The sequence below is a fragment of the Mixophyes fleayi genome, chromosome 6, assembly GCF_038048845.1.
Source record: "Mixophyes fleayi isolate aMixFle1 chromosome 6, aMixFle1.hap1, whole genome shotgun sequence".
Taxonomy (NCBI): Eukaryota; Metazoa; Chordata; class Amphibia; order Anura; family Limnodynastidae; genus Mixophyes; species Mixophyes fleayi.
The window spans coordinates 189,994,104-190,001,254 of record NC_134407.1 but is presented as its reverse complement, the minus strand read 5'-3'; the positions used below and the strand labels follow the sequence as shown (position 1 = coordinate 190,001,254).

The 7,151-nt window shown below is 36.7% G+C and overlaps 1 long non-coding RNA gene across 1 annotated transcript; it reads left to right on the top strand.

Annotated features, from left to right (window-relative positions):
• The first annotated feature begins 1,403 nt into the window (after window positions 1-1,403).
• LOC142160525 (uncharacterized) lies at window positions 1,404-5,189 on the top strand. Its single transcript, XR_012693259.1, has 3 exons — window positions 1,404-1,466; window positions 3,930-3,984; window positions 5,139-5,189. It is a non-coding gene; the product is annotated as an uncharacterized LOC142160525 (long non-coding RNA).
• The last annotated feature ends 1,962 nt before the right edge of the window (window positions 5,190-7,151 follow it).

The window sequence follows — 7,151 nt, the reverse complement described above, 5'->3', positions numbered from 1 at the left end:
GGGAGGAAACCGGAGCACCCGGAGGAAACCCACGCAAACACGAGGAGAACTTACAAACTCCACACAGATAAGGCCATGGTCGGGAATTGAACTCATGACCCCAGTGCTGTGAGGCAGAAGTGATAACTACTTAGCCACCGTGCTGTCCAACTAGTGGCATAAATAGAGCAATGGCACTTGTTCCTAGTAAAGTCATAAATTACATATTGGTACAGCCCACAAAAAAGTTCCTTTCAATTTGTATGGTTTACGGATGCACTTTAAAAATTATTTCATTTGTTTAAAACAGCAGATACTCTTTTTCAAGGCTGAACCAATATCCATGAGAGTGCAGCCTCTCAATTCACTGGGAACTTTTAACATCAATGAACTTGTATTCTTTTTACTAGCATGACACCTTCACTATCTATGAGGGAAGGCCACAGGTACTGTTTATATATATGACATTACTGTAGTAGTAATTCAGTGAAAAAATATATATTTTTCCAAAATGAAAGCTGAAAAACAAATAACCAAAAGTTCAATACAAAGAAACTCTTTTCACTGTAACACACCCAATATATGTATTTTCTTATTCTAGGTTATCAATCAGAGGTGTTGAGTTTGAAAATGTGACATGTCGAATCATGTCAAGCATCAGCATTGCAGCAAAACTTCAAATCAGCATATATTATGTATATAAAGGGTATGTACGACACTATTTCATGTCTGATGTGTTGTTTTACACTCCTATGTATGCAAGATGTGCACATTCCCATATTAAAAAATATATAAATAATATGACAAACTAAACTAATTATAATAGCTAAAAAACAGAAGTGGAAGGAGGGTCCTACTCAGAATATGTTACATTCTTGATATACAAAGCGAGAAAGTTGAGAAAATAGGTGCACTATTGATTGTGCAAACACAGCGCTGTCACTCAAAGTAACCAATTATATCCTACTAGTAATTTTTCATTACCATTTATAAAACTAAAGCAAAGGTCTAAATAGCTGCTATTCGTTAGGTACCTATATATTATCAGATATGCTTATTATGCTTGTGTGATTCCTTCCAATACTATGGCGCCCCTATCTGTTTTGGTTTTGTGGTGAGTTAACTGTGCCCCAGTTTTTAGAAACTCCTCCCAAAGAATATTTTAAAATGAAGTTCCAACCTGAAGGTCCTTAACTTAGCTACTGCATTAGCATTATCAGCACTTGAACATGCTTTTCATATTTTAACCTAACACTTTTTCTAAAAATACAGATTATGTCCTGAGAACAATTGAACATTTTTATTTGCATTTTTTTTCCTTTCTTTAGGGCTCCATTTTCAACCAAAAAGAAGTTTAATAAGCAATATGCTAATTTTTACTTAAATTTAGATATATTTGCAACCTTCTTATTACAAGCGAAACAAGACAAATTAAGCTTTTATGCACAGCAATGTGAAGTCTATCTAAGAGTAGCTGAAAACGATGAGTGAGTACTGTATTTCTGGTTCTGTGGTTATAATGACAAGAGAATGTAAATATGGATCATAGTCATTGAATAACTATACAGTGGTAGTTTCAACTATGTCATTTAGGAAATGCCTCTGTTGTTTAGGAAATGGTAATTCCTTTAATTAATATGTTATGGTCTGTCATTTTACCAAGGCTCAATGGACCACATTTAGATTTGAATGCATTTTATATTACACAGAAGAAGTACGCAAAAAAGGTGTACTAACATGTGTTTATCGAGTCTGATGTATCTTAAGAAGTATCCAACTGAAAAACAGTAGTACTGTGCTTGACAGTGTAAGTAGTAAATGCAAAAGTAGCATTTACCATATAAAATATAAATAAATACAAACACAAATGCAAAATACAAATTAAATTAAATAGAAACACGTTGTTTTTTTTCTTTTTTCTTGTCACATTCCAAATGGAAAGAGCAAATTGCAATTAAGTAATGCAAATATATGCCTGCAACTTCATGTATGGTGCATGTAAGGTGTACAAGGGTCAGGGGAGGGCTGTCAAAATTTAGCCCGGGTGGCAAGACTCAACTCAGCAGCGTAGGAAAAAAACTGCAGGTGGCCCAGTGACCCAGTCCAAGGTAGCCAACTATGGGACTGGCCAGGGGGACAGATGCCTCCCTGCCCCCCAGCCCAGTGTGCCCCTGACAAAGGTGTGTATGTACATCTATCGATACAAATGTGGCTTGACAGTGTTAGTTGTAAGTGGAAAAGTTGCATTAAACTATGTGTACACAACATAAAAGTGTGTTATGTACACACTGTCTTTCTAGAGAAAGTCACAGAAGGTCAAAATGCAAAAAGCCAATCAGGGGCTACTACATAACGCTGCTGACAGTCATCATCATTGTGTAGGTTTAAACCAGTCCTCCAGCACCCACAGCAGATAAGGCTCCTACAGAGGTGGATCTGGGAATGCTTCATTCAGTCCCACATACGCTTATGCTTGCTTGGCCATTCATGTTCTGCCACTCCAAGGATATAAAGCTGTAAGCATTAGTGTGTATATTTGTACCAGCTGTCCGGCACTTGCAAGCGACAGGTGTATATGTGTCAGTCTCATTTACGAAAACACATCCTAACTTGAGCTATGCTTGTCCGTCCCTTCCCTCCCTCTCTAAGTGTGCAGTCATAAGTGCATAATGCAGCCGAATCTGCATTCAGATGCATGTACATCCATTTTTGGGGGGCAGTGCAGAAATGTATATTTTATACACACACACAAAAAAACAGACAGACGTCCAGCTCTACATTAGACCCCAATTGTTTGGATTATATTTTCTCTTCAGTTTGTAATTATAACAAAAGATAATAAACTATAAAATGTTCAAGCTTATTTTTAATGCTTCTAATTTGAACAGTAAACATTACTCTGTTCAAGCTTTGAACTCTCCATTCACATGGAAAACCATTAGATGTAACCATTTGAGATTGTACAAGCTTAAACATGTTCAAACCAGCTTGTATATCTTGTTCAACTTTTTGCTGACTTTTTTAGTCTATCTAAAACGTCAGAATTTATCACAAAATTTTGAACTTTAGACCCAATTAGAGATCTACTTTAAAACAAAACTGAACACCTGTACTCCTTAGTACAGCATCTACTCAGGTGAGGATAACATTGTAGTTAGGATAAAATGCCCATTTACCACTTTACCATATGTATGAATAGATTCTATATAAGCTGAGTTTAAAATAGGTGTTTTTATTATGTAGTCTACTTCCATTTTAATAGTTAACAAAATTAACCAAACTTTTTGAGCATGGGGGAATTGAGGAATTAAAGATCCTTACAGAAATCATCTAGCATCTTAGGTCTGTCCCTGAAGCTGGACAAACACAGGCAGTTGCTGTTTTTTAGCGTAAGCGCTGAATGGATCTCTGTTTAAGTTTACCTCACAAGTGGTTGGCTATCATCATCATCATCATCATCATTTATTTATATAGCAACACTAATTCCGCAGCGCTGTACAGAGAACTCATTCACATCAGTCCCTGCCCCATTGGAGTTTACAGTCTAAATTCCCTAATATAGACACACACTCACAGACAGACAGACAGAGAGGGAGACAGACAGACAGACAGAGAGGGAGAGACTAGGGTCAATTTTGATAGCAGCCAATTAACCTACCAGTATGTTTTTTTGGCTATATTGTACAGGTCAGGCAATTCAGCACAGTCAGCCAATTACCATAAACGCAGGACCTTGGGCAATCAGATTCACGGACATGGCCAAAAGATTCTAAATTATTTCAATGCAATCTTTCGAGGGAAAGTGTGATATCTCCGTAGGCTTGGCTTTATAGCGTATTATATATTAATCCTTTTATATTCCTTTTAAATTCATATGAAATACACATAACCATACTATATGTTTAACTAGTTCTTTTTTTACATTTTAATCTATGTATCTTTTCTTACAGATCTGAAGAAACCAATCTAAAACTAGGCCAACAAAACGGATCGTTGAAATTAAGAGTAAGTGTATTTCTATTTATTACCTATCTCTGTGATGGCTGTAGCTTTTGTCCAAGACATTATATTTTGTTTAAAAAAGTAAGAGTTTATTTTCTTTCAGACTATTTTTTATGCTTTACACTTATTAAAATGGGCTGGGCTGCTATATTGTTTGCACAGGAAATATAAAAATGATTATATTACATAAGAATCTACGAACCAATGTGTAATTTTAGTACCAGCTCTCTAAGAATCTCAGGAATGTGAGGGCTTCTACGGATGTAAGGTAACCAGGCTTTCACTGATACAGAATAATGTATCCAGGGTGAGAGAGTGCTGGGTAGTTGCTGGGCAGAATATGAATCCTGTAAGTGGCTTTGCAACATCCCAAAACTGTATTGTTGGACTCAGTGACAATCTCAAAGGGGATGCACATAGATTTTCATGGTAAAAGGGTGTTCATTGAGTGGTCAGTACATGTTGCATCGGATGGTGAGTTGACCTGGGTGAATGGAGATATTCCTCATCTCTGTGGGACAGACAATGCTGTGCCAGATTATGCATCCCATCTGTAAAAATGCAATGTTTCTATGTGATGTAAAAATCAGGAATGGGTGGACATTGCTCATATTTGAAAATACCACTGACTTTTTGGATTGTCATTGGGCTGAAGTCATTGGGCTTTTTAGTTAAGCAAATTGATCTGACACTTACATGAGTAGCATATTAAGATGAGAAGAAAGCTGTAAGTGAATGAGAGGACGGCTAAAGGAGACAATGGAACATCTTAGCATTAATTGTAAGCTTTTTGCTTGTGCAGATCATGCAGTGAACTATGCATGTGTTAAATCGGGACATACATCTGCATATGCAATGGGGTGAACAGGGGACACCAAGGGCAGCCAAGTCTAACAAGTGAAATCCTGTCCTTTCTGCCTATTTATGAATTAATATCAGTGACTAAAAATGCAGGAAATACTTTACAAAAAATATGGTAATTGTCAGCATCATACAGCGAGCTCATTTTGATTAAAACAGCTCTAAGCAAGGAAATATAGTTTACCCTCAGTAATAACATATCAAATATATATATTTTTCATCTTTAGTGCCACTTTAGTGTATTTCTACAACTTCACCAATTTGTTTTTTTAGATATTGTTTTATGTTTTTTTCAGCTGTGCCTTGTTGTTGTTAAAATGATCCAGATATTGAATCTAAATTGGAAGGGTAAGTAAAGGCAGTGATTGAAATTTACAGAAGTAGTGCTAGAATGAAAGACCATAAGAAACGTAAGACAATGCTGGACTAAAAAAGAATGATTATTTGTAGTACAAACATGTTATAATCTTAATTAATAGTCGAAGTGGAAATTTAGAAGTGGCGGTATGTAAAATGTAAGTGAATGGAATTTGGTTGTTTTACATTTAAAGCAGAAGAAGAAGTGACAGTATGGAATACAACAGTATACCAGCCCACCTCGACCACTGATCTTAAGGCACAATGCAAGTCAAGTAATGACCACCTTGAGCACTCAGTGGGCAGGTGTGTGATGACACAATTAGGGTCATCATACACATTGTCCCGCTCACTTGATGCAAATGGTGTCATCAACCTATGTCCACCTCTTTTAATACCTCTCCTCCAGTAGAACACTTAAGTAGTAAAGTACGCTATAACAATATGACTTGTCTGCAACAAACCTAAACAGAACAGCAAAGAGCATAGTGTAGGAACAGGAAAGAGAAAACACAGGTTCACAATGATTTCTCATGGCCTAGCAACCATTTCCTCTTCTCATGTATTCAGTTATATGTAACTACTAACGCTTTAAATGGTGTGGATCAATTTGTGCTATAATTCTAACATATCACATAATAAGCAAAGCTATATAATCTTAATAAATTAATATTTGAGAACTATTGCCATGTTTGAATGATCCTGACTATTTGAATGATTTATTCATGGATTGTGTCTTTAGTTTGGATACAAAGGTGTGGAGAAAAGGGGCTTGTGAAGGGGTAGTGATGAAGAAAGCAAGAGTCAGTAGAGAAGACAATTCTGCACAAAGTGATGACATGATTAAGAACGTAGGGAGAGTTTAGAGAGGAGTAAATAAGAGAAGGACATTGACAGTAAGCAGCAGCATTTTGTAGGTCATAACAGACTTTACATGGAGCCAGGAGAGGGATTTAAGGAGGATGGGTGTTGTGGCTAATTTGGGAAACATGACATTATTCCCACTGCTGAATTTTGTATAGAATGCAATATAGAAAGAGGGGAATCAGGAAGGCCTGGTAGTATCAGGTCACAGTAATCCAAACCTGAGAAGATGAGAGTGTGAATAAGAGTCATGGCAGAAGAATGACAGGGAAAATTATCTTGGAGATATGACAGAGGAAAAATCATCAGGCTTTAGTCACAATATTAGTGAAGATAGAGATGGAGTCAAGATGTTAAGCTTGAGCAACCCAGGATGAAATGACTGTTTGGCATTGAGAGATTTTAGACTGGATTTCAGGTGTGAGATTAGTGGTGGACAAATACATCTATATATCAGCTGCATATAGGTGATATTTGAAGTCAAAGGAGCAAATAAGGTCACCAAGTGATAGCATATATAGAGAGAACAAAAGGGATCTAACAGTCATAGGGCACACCAATAGATCAACTGAGGATGAAGATGTAGGAGGAAAGTCAGGACAAAGCTAATTTTCTGAAAACAAGTGGCTGTAGAATTTGTGAGTGAGAGTGAGACGAGAGTGACAAACAGTGTTAAAGACAGCCAGCAGATGAAGTCGGACAAGCAGAGAAAATTGACTTAAACTTAGCTTATGACCATCATTTGCTGCTTTAATAATGTAGTCTCTGTAGAGTGCATGGTATAAAAGCCAGATTGCAGAGGGTCCAGGAGGCCATGGGATTATGAAAGTCAACATTGCAAGAGAAAAGCCAGCTGTTCTAACCACTTAAAGACCAATAGTTATTTTGAGATGGGACAATAATTAATGAGATATGTAAGGTCCAATTTACTACTTTTGACAATTGATGTGATAACTGTGTTAAAGGATGAGGGGAAAATGTTGGTGTTTAGGAAGTATTTGAAATAGCAGGTAAGCATGGGAAGATATGATACTGTGTTTGGCAAAGTTTTGGGGACAATGAAAAGATGGAAGAGAGCTTAGGAAAGA